The following is a 14109-nucleotide window of genomic DNA, read 5'->3' as shown; positions in this document are numbered from 1 at the left end:
ATATCTGTAGCTTTTACCAAAGAATCCATGAAGTCTTTTAACAAGAACACAAGCTTCACATATTTCTGCCTTTAAAGACCCTGTAAAATGGCCTGACCCAGAATATTCCTTTTAATGACATGGGTCTTGACACGTATACACTGAATCTGTGATCTCTCTCTGAACTCAGGTCTGCTGGAGGATAATAATATGTTTCTGGCCGACGTTCTGATGATAAACTGCTCCGAGGTCTTTGTGTTGTCCGTCACCGCCCATCAGAGAGGAAACAATTAGTTGCAACGCAGTAATTAAGGGTCTTGCAAATGGAAGGTTGACTATTAGAGAAACATTTCCCACAATGCATCAACAATGCTTTTAGTAGGAAGCCGACTGATAAGTGGTCAAGACAAACAACCATTAAAACTAAGCTTCTCGCTTTTAGTAGTTACAGGAAACAATGAGATGATGGCGCTGAAATGTTGATGCAAATCAATTTCCTGGCTGGATTGTGCAGCTGAGAATGTGTTTCGGTTGCCGGTAATCAAGATAATGTGACATACAGCAGGAGCCAGGATATCTGATCTGAAAACCATCTCAGCATTAGCCGTGGACTGCTACATAATGGATGCTGATTGTTTAAGAGGCCTGTATTCCCTCACTGAGAAGAAATACATGACAGGTCAAATCATGATGATATGAATGGCTTCTAAAGGCTTTCTAATGCATATTCAGGATGAAGTACTTCAGGGCTTTTTGTGCATCATTAATGATTCCATAAATTAGGTGCTGGCGCTGTAGGTCGAGACAGATGCCAGTCTGGAAAATCCTCTCATTTCAACTAATCAGCAATAGCAAAGGAATTTTTTTCTCTCTCTCTGAAAAATATTTGACTCCAGAAGGTCTGTTTAGACTGGAAATGAGATCGTTCAATGATTCCGAATGATTATTTTGTGCGACTGTTTTGATTGGCTGAAGTGTTGACACCCCCAGACTCGGTCTATGAGAGACTGACTAACAGGCTTCTGTATGTGTGTGTTTATTTATTATCGTTGGCTATTAGAGCCAAAGCTGTGGGTTCTAAATGGAACAGAACATTCTATCAGGTCCTTGATGATGTCATCAATTCAGTATGACAATATATCAATATATCTTTTTTTACTTTATTACTTAGGGAAGATTTTAAAACGAGCGTTTCATTCATAAATGCGTAAGATCTTACCTTCATGCTGTTGAAATACAAACAGAAAGACAGAACACAACAAGCGCATCACTGAAAAGAGGTGGGGCTACATAAGGCCTATAGCTGTTCTATAGAGTCCTATACAGTGAAAAATGCTTCTTGGTTTGAAGGAGGTTATTTGCTGGACCTAAAGTGGTGCAAAGCACCATTAAAGAGACTTGAATAGTGTTTGGCCTCAGATAGAGGTGAGTTAATTGACAGTTTCTCTCACTTCAGAGCACTTAACATCTCCATTGGGACCATCCCTGCACTTAGTGTCCTGTAAGTCACTTCAGATGATAAAAGCATTTGTTAAATGGACAGCAACTGAGCTTAGCTGAAAAAAAGAATGATGCTCCATTTGTATACATAAAAACTTCATCTTTCTGCATGTAAATAATTTATTAGTCTATCCATTGTGTCTCTTTAAATATGTTTATTTATTTACTTTTTAAATGACAGAATTGTCTAGTTTCTACTGCAAAATATTATTCCATTTGAATTCAGTTAGAATATCGTACAATTTCAGTATATTGTTGTCTTTTGTGATGCGTTATGCTTAATAGTAGCTTAAAGCATGGAATTAGTGCTGTCAAACAATTAATCGTGATTAATCGCATCCAAAATAAAAGTTTGTGTTTATATAATATATATGTGTGTACTGTGTATATTTATTATGTATATATAAATACACACACATATATGTATATATTTAACATTTAACACATATTATGTGTAAACAAACTTTTATTTTGGATGCGATTATTCGCGATTAATCGCAGAATTTGAACTATTTGTTCCACTGATAACAATGGCAACTGTTACCTGTGTATTTATGAGGCATGTGTGCTCTGAATCTATCAGTGCTTCTCCCTCTGTGTGTGTGTGTGTGAGCTGTGGGACGCCCACTGTGTTGTTTTGTTCTTAATTAAATGGTAATAAATCGCTGTCCATCAGCACACAAGACTCATGCTGAGAAGTTGATGAAAACTTCAGCACTAATTACATCACAAAATTTGTCTGAGAAAACAACTTTTATTCCAGATTGACATTCTCTCTCTCACTCTCTCGCTCTCTTACAGACACACACACACACACACAAACAGAGGATGTGCATTAATTCTTGGCAGGTTTATGGATCATTTATTGGGCGGGTGGTATCATCGGAGTACTATGATCTTTGTTTTTGGCCTGTTTTCATCTTTTATTGATGTAAACGCTCTAATATATGATTAATAATTCATCAAACCGTTTCTGTCCGAATGAGGTTGTTCAGGAATGAGCAAACCTCTGGCTTTGAGTAGTAATGAACACAAGCCTTCATGGACTGATTGCACTGTTTCACTCAGCAACACAATTTATTCTGCTAATACATCATGTTCTTTTGTTTTTTCATGCGCATTTGCACATGCAAGCAAACACACATACAGACACACACACACTTCTCAGTATAAAGACCATCATTACCACTTCTCACACACCGCCGTGGTGGAACACATGGATTCTTCTTTTATTTCCATGGAAGACACCCACCGCCCCCATCCCCCGTGTGTGTGTGAGCGCTCAGACATGCCTGTTTCTAAGTTACCAGCTTCACTCTGCTGCCAGTTGAGTGTTATTCTGAAACACCTTCAAGCTTCAAAACAACTCGAGTGATTTGAGGGAAGAACAACGTTTTATTGTGGTAGTACCATTGTGCATTGATGGTATCAGATGGTAATACCATGAACCTTTATAAGATTACCATATTCCTGTACATATGGTTCTCTGACAAACCAAAAAAGTGGTGTTACTGGCAAAAAAGACAGGGTTTTTGCACATTTTTATATTTTAAAAGTGTTTTTTATGGTGTTAAATGATTATTATATTCATATACCATGGTAATGTCCAAAACATTGTTAATTTTTTACCAAAATTACTATGTTACTACCATGATATTCTTGGAGGTACCTTGAAATATCATGCAAATATCATGGTACATGAATTTTAGCATCATATTAAATTTCAAAGATGCATTGTATTTCCATCTGACATCCTCACTGTACCAGCGTAGTACTTTTACCCATATTATTGTATCAAAAACATGGATAATATGCCCCGAAAACCATGGTATAGCCATGGTACCATATCTAAAAACATGCACTTACATAAAAGTGCCATGGTAATATTAATTACTATGTAAATATCATAGTACATAAAGTACTATAACATCTAATGCCATCAATTTACCATGGTAGGCTACATTATTTTTTCTAAGAAAGGTATCTCCATGATATTGTATCCAAAAACATGGTATTAACAAAGTAAAGTGTCCAAAATGTCTTATAACCATCCAAAATATCATGACAATATCTTATTACTTTTTAGTAAGGAAGAAAACAGACCAAAATCTCAGCTTTTCTGCATAAACGCACTTATGTTCTTCTGTTCTCACATCGATCACAAAGTCATAATCAAAAGTGAAAAGAAAGACGACACCTGGTGAGCGAGAGCGAACGCACGCTCCCTCACTTCTAAGTTTATGGAAACCATCCACCTCACATCAAACCCAAATGAAGTCTGACATCTCTCTTCATTCTCAACAGCATTAAATGGAGCGATCCATCCCCCACACGAGGGAAATACTAGTTGCTTTCCTTCTTTATCAGAAACAGCAGTCGGCACTCACCTCCGTTTCCCTGGGTGGGGGAATCCCTCAGAAAGAAATCCCTTCTGTCCTCTCTCTTATGCTCTTTCTCTCTCTCTCTCTCTTTCTGTGTCAGTTTGTCTTTTGTTGCTCCTCAAACTCTTTTTCAGCACACAGGGTGGCCGTTAATGTGGAGTTCATCCTGATACAGCTGGGTTCCTGGATATGTCTGTCAAATATCAGAGAAGAGCCAAAGCTGAAGACCTCACCAGTGAATCCAGGAGCTCCAAATGGAGAGAGAAAGGGAGAGAGAGAGAGTACAATGTGAGAAAGGAGGGAGGGGAATGTAAAGCTCTCAATGAGAGAAAGAGAGAGAGAGGTTGTGTGGGGAGAATTATGTTTTGTGGTTTTCTACATCAGTGTGTTTGCGTGTGTGTGTGTGCGCATATGCAGTGGCACCATAAAAAAATGTGGACACATGTGTAACACTTAAAGGATTAGTTCACTTCAGAATTAAAATTTCCTGATAATTTACTCACCCCCATGTCATCCAAGATGTTCATGTCTTTTTTAAAATGTTAATTCTGAACTAATCCTTTAAGTGTTACTCGTGTGTCCACGTTTTTTTATGGTGTCACTGCATATGCGCACACACACACGCGAACACACAGATGTAGAAAACCACAAAACATAAACCATTATTTGGTTAGAGACTTGAGACTGCTTTTAAAAACATTATAATGGCAATGTGTTCAATTTTTGAACGGGTAGTGTAATTTAACATAGGCCTATACAAAATTTTCTTCACATGATGTGCAATAATACGTGCATGCATGAGGTCACAAAAATCATTTTTTTTTATCAAGAGTGGACATTAATCCTGTTATCAGCATGATCACAGAGGGTTTTTTCACCCATCCTACCTGACTGAAAGGCCTCATTATGCAGCTCATTATGCGGATCTTTTGTGTTCTCAGGTGTGAATCACAGCATTATTCATGATGATTCACACCTCCACGCATACTGTGTTTCTTGACAAAAAGTGTCTTACAAAATATAAATCAATGTATTGTTTTAACTGAACGAGTAGGCAGGATAATTTTTACATTATTTTGAAGCAAAAACTCTAGTCTACAACCTCCAATACCCAGAAGTCTTGTGAACACAGATTTAATATATATTTTTTTTGGCCTTATTTCAGTGACTTAAGCTTTTTGTTTTTTCAGTAACCACGCATAAACGTAATTCCTCCATAAATACAAACAACATGTTGCTCACATATTATTGTAGCCTAGTTTGTGCTGAATACAGTGTAATGACACTTTTGTCATTAATATGTTTATGAACAACTGAAAAAAGCACAAATGTCAGGGCATGTCAAAACTTCTCCAGGGCCCCAAAAATCTTCAGACCCCAGAGGGTTAATTTCTTTTTGACTGAAGAAAGAAAGACATGAACATCTTGAATGACATTGGGGTGACTAAATTATCAGGAAATTTTAATTCTGAATTGAACTAATCCTTTAAAATCTGAATGTCTGTATTGGATAAATGTACCAGTGTACCATGTTATACTTTTTTATTTTTGTCTATTATTCTCAATTTCTTATTAGATTCTTATTACTATAATACAGTACTTTTTATTATTAATGTACTCCATGCTTTAAAAACATCCTTTAGTTTAAAATTTTTATTTTATTTTATTTATTTTATTTTATTTCTTTCTTAATTGTTTTTTTTTTTTTAAGTCCTGGTACTAAGAAAGATTTTTCAGTTTATTTTTAATTTAACTTTTCTTATTTCACTCTTTTAATTTTGGGGTGAAATTAATTTTTTTTATTTCATCTAATGCAATCATTAATTAAAAAGCTAATAAATGGACCAAATAAGGCTTTTTTTTCTTTTAATTAATTTTTTTATTATATTATATTATATTAAATGGGTATATAAAATATATATATATTTTATTTATTATACATATATAATATTGGACCCAGACTGTTTTTAATGCAATTTTAAGGTTAGTTAAAGTTAAAAAATGACCATTTTTTTTTTTTTTTTATTCATGTTAATATGTTAATAATATATTATATTGTTATATTTATTTTATCTGTTTATATTATATGTTGACTTCTTTTAAAGGAGATATCCTCAGACAAATAAACCTGTGTGTGTGTGTGTGTGTGTGTCCTCTTTTCATTAGGCTTTAATCTAATTTACTCTGACACTCTTCTGTGTGTCCTTTGTGTATTTTATCACAGAAGGTTACGTCTCTTACTGAAACACACGCACGCGTTTGACTGTCAAGGGATTTCAACCAGTATTAATGACTAAATTACTCTCATGCCCTGAGTGTCATTGAAAGTGTGTGTGTGTGCATGTGATGGGGTCTTTTTTGCTATTAATATAGTTATGATTAAATAAAATTCCTCTGTAGTGTCACTTTAAACACTTTCAGTGGCTCTGAATTGCTGTAAGATTCGCTCTCTTTCACACACCTGCCCACAAAACAATATTAAATCCATGAACGCAAGAGCATATGGTGCTGTCTATAAACACACACACGATGAAAAGACACCAGGGCCAGTGTAGTCGAGGAAGAACTGTCACTTTTGGTAAACAATCTTCTGCTCCAAACACAGCACATTAATTCAGCTGTGACCCGCCGGAAGAGCCCGACTGGGTTGTAAATCACAGGTGTAGCGTCAGAGGAAAGATGTTTACAAACCCAAGATCTCTGCATTTGCTTAAACATTTATTCCTGGGTGAGAGAAAACCACGAAATGAGCTCTCAAAGCAGAAAGCAGTCACTCGAGGACGACTTACGCCCGCCACAGGAAATAAAGAAATTTAGGTCATCATGAGCGATTCTTTTGGAACTTCTGAAATGCTGAAGTTTCAGTCTGTTGTATTGATGGAAATGTTTGGTATTTGCTGAAAGGGACTGGAAAATATTAGAGAGGAGATTATTTGGCATGAAATACGCCAAAAAACACAAGTTGGAAATTGGAATGGAAACTGTTATAAACTAGTTGTATTCTAGTTTCATAATTTAAAAAGCTTATTTGTTGTTTACATTTCAGTGATATTTTTAAATTAAAAACAAGGTCACAATGCTCTTCAAGGGGACCTATATTATGCTCCACAAGATATAAGTCACTGGTGTCCCCAGAATGTGTCTGTGAAGTTTCAGCTCAAAATCCCCCACAGATCAGTTATTATAGCTTGTCAAATTTGCCCTTATTTGGGTGTGAGCAAAAACACGCCGTTTTTGTGTGTGTCCCTTTAAATGCAAATGAGCTGCTGCTCCCAACCCCCTTTCCAGAAGAGGGTGGAGCTTTAACAGCTCAGGCTTCGGTTGCTCAACAACAACAAAGCTGGAGAATCTCACGCAGCCAAAATGAGGATTGTCAGTAACGGTGTTCAGCCTTACGTTGTTCAAACCGGAGTTGACACTGATGGAGAGACTCAGGAAGAAGTTACAATTTTTAGAACAAAACTGGACGTTTCTGAATGGTTAGTGGATAAATTTATGTAGTTGCTGTGGAGTTGATTCAACTAGCATGTGCCGTCATGTTAATCTTTTGTTCAAATCCAGTGTTGAATTGACCCTCGTTTCTGAAGCAGTCAAGCGTAAAATGACGGCATGATAACAACACTTTACTACAACAACTCTTCTTCTTCTCTAATGCAGGCCAACATGGCCTCATCCCCTTGGTTGTGTGTTCTCAGGGGCGGGGTTTATGTAAATTTTGGGGTTTGTGATGTCACTAACCCGGGAAGCTCACCCTACCAGCCGTTTGTTGTAGTCCTTAAAATGCTTGGAGCTAGCAAATCATTTCTCAACATTTCATTATTATCAATGTTGAAAACAGCTCTTTAATATTTTTGTGGAAACCGTAATACTTTTTATAGAACATCAAGAACATTTTATTCTCCAAAGCTCCATATAACCTTCTCAAAAACTCTTTTTTTTCTTTCCTGAACCTACAAAGAACCTTTATTTTTAAGGGTATACAGACAAAGTAGACGTTTAGCAGCGATCTGTGCTGTCTATGTGCGATTATTGAGTTCTCTTGAGGTTTATGAGTCTGCTGAACATAGTTCTCTTGTTGTTTTTCAGGACAGACTGTACAAGCAGGATCAACTTACACTATTTGAGCTATTAAAGCAGACAGACTGTTCTGGACAGATGTGCCAAACCCCTGATGCTCACCACAGCTCTACATTTTTACAAATAAAGGTTACTCAGTGGATCTGAGGTTCAACCTTCTTATCGAGAAACATTTTTGTACGTTTAAGGCTTTTTAGTGGGTTCTTTTGGAGATTGAAAATGTTTTTGATGATACATTATGAGTTCTTAAGGTCAGCGTATTGGATTCTTGGTTCTTTGAACCATCAAAACACTTAGTTTAATGTACCACAAGAGATTAAATAGCTCTCTGTGGACCTTTAAACCTTTATTTTTAGCAGCGTACAGTGAGGTGAGGCTGCAGTGATTGTGTTATCAGCCTGTTTTGCTCTTTTCCCGGCACACATGAGAGTCATGGGTCATGACCTCTGTCCTCAGCCTGACGTGGTCTTCACCTCACAGATCACCTGCAGATGGAGGTCTTGCAGAACGTGTCTTTCCCGTCAGAGTGATTATCTCTCTGTTAATAGTGCGCTGAAATCATTTGGCAGTTTGTCACTTCTGCAGAAAATCTGTTACCGTCTCGACAGCTTCATTTCTTTAGCCCATGTCAAAATGTCTCTGATATTCTCATTTCTATGGCTCCCTCCTTCAGTGTTTTTCTATGGAATTTATGGTATTTTAAATATTAATAACACTTGAGGTATCATTTAATTAAATTTCAATTCATGTTTGTTCATAATGTCCTCTCTATGGTGTATCATATAGTTTTATGGACATTCCAGATGTACATAAGTGAAGGTTACAACATTACAGTGTAGGTAAGTGATTCACATTCAGTTCATTTATACTAGATAGACAGACAGACAGACAGACAGACAGATAGATAGATAGATAGATAGATAGATAGATAGATAGATAGATAGATAGATAGATAGATAGATAGATAGATAGATAGATAATGACAGACAGAGAGATAGACACAGACAGACAGATAGATAGACAGACAGACAGATAGATAGATAGATAGATAGATAATGACAGACAGAGAGATAGACACAGACAGATAGATAGACAGACAGATAGATAGATAGATAGATAGATAGATAGATAGATAGATAGATAGATAATGACAGACAGAGAGATAGACAGATAGATAGACAGATAGATAGATAGATAGATAATGACAGATAGTCAGATAGATAGATAGATAGATAGATAATGACAGTTAGTCAGATAGATAGATAGATAATGACATACAGAGAGATGGACAGACAGATAGACAGATAGATAGATAGATAGATAGATAATGACAGACAGAGAGATAGACACAGACAGATAGATAGATAATGACAGACAGATAGATAGATAGATAGATAATGACAGACAGATAGATAGATAGATAGATAATGACAGACAGACAGATAGATAGATAGATAGATAGATAGATAGATAGATAATGACAGAGAGATGGACATACAGACAGATAGATAGATAGATAGATAGATAGATAGACAGATAGACAGATAGATAGATAATGACAGATAGATAGATAGATAGATAGATAGATAGATAGATAGATAGATAATGACAGACAGAGAGATGGACATACAGACAGATATATAGATAGATAGATACATATATAGATAGATAGACAGACAGACAGATAGATAGAGAGATAGAGAGATGGACAGACAGACAGACAGATAGATAGATAGATAGATAGATAATGACAGACAGACAGACAGATAGATAGATAGATAGATAGATAGATAATGACAGACAGACAGACAGACAGATAGAGACAGACAGACAGATAGATAGATAGATAGATAGATAGATAATGACAGACAGAGAGATGGACAGACAGATAGATAGATAGATAGATAGATAGATAGATAGATAGATAGATAGATAGACAGATAGATAGATAGATAGATAGATAGATAGATAGATAGATAATGACAGACAGAGAGATGGACAGACAGATAGATAGATAGATAGATAGATAGATAGATAGATAGATAGATAGATAGATAGATAGATAGATAGATAGATAGATAGATAGATAGATAGATAGATAGAATTAAATATTTAGTTAAATGTTATCGTCAGTTTAGGCTAGTTTATTAGTTGTTTCGAATGGATTTTTCCACATAATTTTAAAGTTTTAATGTTGTCAGTCTACACTCTAAAAAATAATGTGTTGGCTTAACAAGAAAAAAATGAATGCAATAGTTTGCATCAATTTTTTTGAGTTATGACAACTTTGAGTGAATTTATGTTCCACCAACAAGCTACATTGAGTTAGAGGAACTTAATTTGTAACATAAAGACAAATTTTTAAGTTGAATACTCGATTGTAAACTGTACTTTTGACCTTCAACCGTTTTCGGGCTCCGATGAAGTCCATTTTATGGAGAAAAATCCTGGAATGTTTTCATCAAAAACCTTAATTTCTTTTCGACAGACATCTTGGATGACATGAGGGTGAGTAAATTATCAGGAAATTTTAATTTGAAAGTGATCTAATTCTTTAAAATGTAGCTAACTTGGTTTAAAAGGGAAGCTCGACTGTATCGACTTTAAATAACGAGCTTGTAGCTTTTCCAGCACTGTACTCAACTCGTCTCTCTCTCGTTCTCTCTTTATTTATGTGACAATTCATTACACAGATGATAGTTCTCCACATGGCGGCGGCTCCCACAAGGAAAACTACCTCTCTAATTTAACTTGCAGAAACCGAAATCAAAGAGCCGCTATGAAACAAATTAGAGTACATTTGAACCTCCGACTGAATGACAATGAATAAATCAACAATAAATGCAGAACCAGTCCACCAAGGGAAACTTTAGAGCTTGTTGGCTGTAATATAATCGGTGTGGAAACAGCACTCGGAACGTCACTGCCGGGATCAGTTCTGCTCTCTGTCCAAACAATTATGGATTTTTCTTTAGCGCAGAAAATGCACGGATCACAACACATCAATACCCGTGGGCTCCAGACGCTGGTCGGCGAGAGAATTAGTTATGGGGGAAGGTGATCGGCTCATTACTTACAAGCACACAGGTTAAAGGTCAACTCTTGGAGTGTTTTTGAATGTCATCCGTAATTTAAAGCCATCATTCATTTCCCGATTCTCCCTGGGGGAAACACCGTTGATCTGCCTGTAGGTTTATTCTGAAATAAATTATTTGGAGAGAAAACGTTCAAAATAATAAATAAAAAATCCCATCTAAGTTCAAAAATAAAAAAAGAGAACGGATTGTATTGCAAATCATATTGGCAGTAAGGTGGGACACCGCAGAGAAAAACTGTCCTGTGCCGATAAATTCACTACACCTGGTAGTCTGGCTTTAGATTTGGCTGGGTTTTTCTTGTGATTCATAATATGCCTTTTCAAGTCAGTTCTTGTCAAAAGCAATGAATTATATTTCTAATTCTAGCACATGAAGCTTTAAATCACCCTGGGCTGATTTCACCACTGGCCATTTGATCACTTTTTGTGGCCTGGATTGAGTCCCGCAAGCCTCTGAAGGACAAATGAAGTTTTGAAGAATCCGGGTTAAATCAATCTCAGTCCTGATTGATGAGGTAAGTCTATGATTTTGGAAAAGTGAACCTAGCAGAGTCCCAATCTTGGTGCAACCTGCAGACAGCTAATAGCAAAACTGCTCAAAAATGTCAATGGGGTCATATGTCATACCAAATGTTTCCTGAAATGGATCATTTGGAATACTATGGGAGCAAAAATACAAGCTATAGAGCTTCAAAATTGAAAAGACTGATTAGAATCTGAGAACCAAATTGTTTTTTCCCAGACTGAAAAGTCAAACCAATACAAAGTTAAGATGGCAGTGGAATGTACTGAGCCATACAGTCTTGTGTCAAATAACTGCATTTTGCACCAAGACTGCTGGGGTAGGCAAATAAAAATGTAATTTTTCAGTAACATATTGAGGTATTGATCTATATATATATATATATATATATATATATATATATATATATATATATATATTATGAATGAACGTGTATTAATGCAAATTTCCTGTCAGTCCTGTGTAAACTACGACACGCAAAGATTTTTTTTTCCTAATACAATGTTATCGTGAGAAGGCGGAGCACAAGAGAACAACGGAGCTATAATGAACATACATGTTCTAATTATCAAATCAAATACTGCCAAACTGCTCATACTACTTCTGAATAGGATGTCTACTTCGTAAAATGTATGAAAATATGGAAATATATGGATCAGATCACTCAAATAAATGGAGGGGCTTTCACATGGTCAGTACTGGAGCTTGGATGTCATCTAGTGAAAAAGTTTGGTACTGCGCCCAAACAAAATCTTACTGAAAGCTCATTTTTAAAATATATCAACCTAAAATTTGGAATGTTGACATTTTTGGCTTTGATTTTGTTGCAGTTTAAGAGTAAAACATGTTTTGTAATATATTATTATAAAATATAAACAATTATATTTTTACATTTTCAAAAACATCTACGACTTTTTTTTTTTCACTTCTAAAACTCCAACCTTAGGTCTATATTCCAAAGCATTCTTGAATTACAACCATTTAAGTTTGGATAGTGCATTTTCATGTCTATGCGAAAAAAGGGGGTGACAGTTATTTAAACCTGTTTTTCTCAAAATACCATTCCTGAAAATCATAGCGATCAGCCGACTATGAAATAAGTAAAAACAGATTTGGAAAGGGCTCGAATCCAATTTTCATATGATATTGAAACCTGTGATAGGTAAAATTTCACCATGTGATGGGATTTGGCAGATCACATCACATATATATTATTTTTATATATACTAATAAATTAATGCATAGTAATACCTATTATCATCATTATTATTTATTATTATTATTAAAATTATTATATGTAATAAATGTAATTACAAAATAGATTTATAATATATTTAAAGATACTTATATAAAAGTATATGAATGATATTATTATTATTTTTGTATTACTTTATATTTATAAATTTTTTATTTAAATTTAAATATATAAATATTATATATATATATACTTTATATATTTTATAATGCTTTTAGATGTAGGATTTTCAGCCCGGCTTAATGCATTTCCTGCTAAAATCAGCACAGAAAAAAATGCGAAAACTGTCCACAGATTCCGTCTGGACCATGAATCAACTGACATTTCATTAAAACATGACACTCAAACATTTTTGAAGGCTGTTGGCTCAAATGAGAAATATTATGTATCTGGCAGATGCTTTGCTGTGATCAGGCTGAATTGTTGAGGGTAATCTCTGAAGCCGCTGCATATTATTATCACATATAGAGGTTTTATTTAGCTGTTAGTTGATTCTCTATGGGGAAGCCTCCATTGGGAACTCTATATGCAAACATTCAGGACTGTGTATTCCAGTTCTAGATGTCAATCAAACCCGAAAGAGGAAAGGAATGTATCACAGTCGGAGCCTCATGAGGAATATCGTCCTCAGTCTGAATAATCATGCAGTTTGTGTTTGTTTCTAGGCTGTATACTGCAGTCTTTCTCCATGGCAGCAGCTATAGCAACAGCAAAGAGCCTGTGCAGGACTAGCTTCTCAATCGTCACACAAAATTAGTTTTCTTCATCGAGTGCCCACCTTAAGCCTGCTATCACCGAGAATCCAGTGATGCAGTGATGATACGGCAGTCTTGAGTAGTTTTGTGTCAAACTATTTCACAACCTTTCTCTGGTGTCCTCAACAAAGTTTCATGAACTTCTCTGTTTCAGATGAGTGATTCAAAGTCCCACATGAATTCTGCACCTGAACTCTAGAGAAAACTCTACAGAAATGAACCGTCTGTATTTGAAGTTCCACCCATCCTCTGCACCTCGTGAGTTTAAATATTTCAATGTAAAATAATTAATTTTATATAATTAATTATTCAAAAATCTGATAATTTGCTAGTTAACAATTGGTTGCAATATCCATTTTGTGAAATTCTACAGATGTTCCTACAAAATCAGTGTTAAGTTCAATTTGTAATGTTAACTGTTAATTTTATTTCCTGAGAAACTTTTATCAATGTACAGGGTTTGAATTTGCTTTAGAGAATCTTATGGATCTTCAACAAAATCCTGAGGCCTCATTTGCATTGATAAATGCAGGAACGTAGAT

At 35.4% G+C, this 14109-nt stretch overlaps 1 protein-coding gene across 2 annotated transcripts in view; it reads right to left on the bottom strand.

Moving 5' to 3' along the window:
• The window catches only part of shisal1b (shisa like 1b), a 40444-nt gene extending 36288 nt beyond the window's left edge, over window positions 1-4156 (bottom strand). Inside the window, exon 1 of one of the 2 annotated variants that reach the window (XM_048158996.1) lies at window positions 3867-4156. The gene's annotated coding sequence lies outside the window, so the exon portion shown is untranslated. The remainder of the gene's footprint in view (window positions 1-3866) is intronic. The other variant, XM_048158998.1, reaches the window with a different exon arrangement.
• Between the last annotated feature and the right edge of the window lie 9953 nt (window positions 4157-14109).

The sequence above is a fragment of the Megalobrama amblycephala genome, linkage group LG15 (genome assembly GCF_018812025.1).
Source record: "Megalobrama amblycephala isolate DHTTF-2021 linkage group LG15, ASM1881202v1, whole genome shotgun sequence".
Classification (NCBI taxonomy): Eukaryota; Metazoa; Chordata; class Actinopteri; order Cypriniformes; family Xenocyprididae; genus Megalobrama; species Megalobrama amblycephala.
Note: the sequence above shows the minus strand (reverse complement) of the source record. Positions and strands in the feature narration are given on the sequence as shown.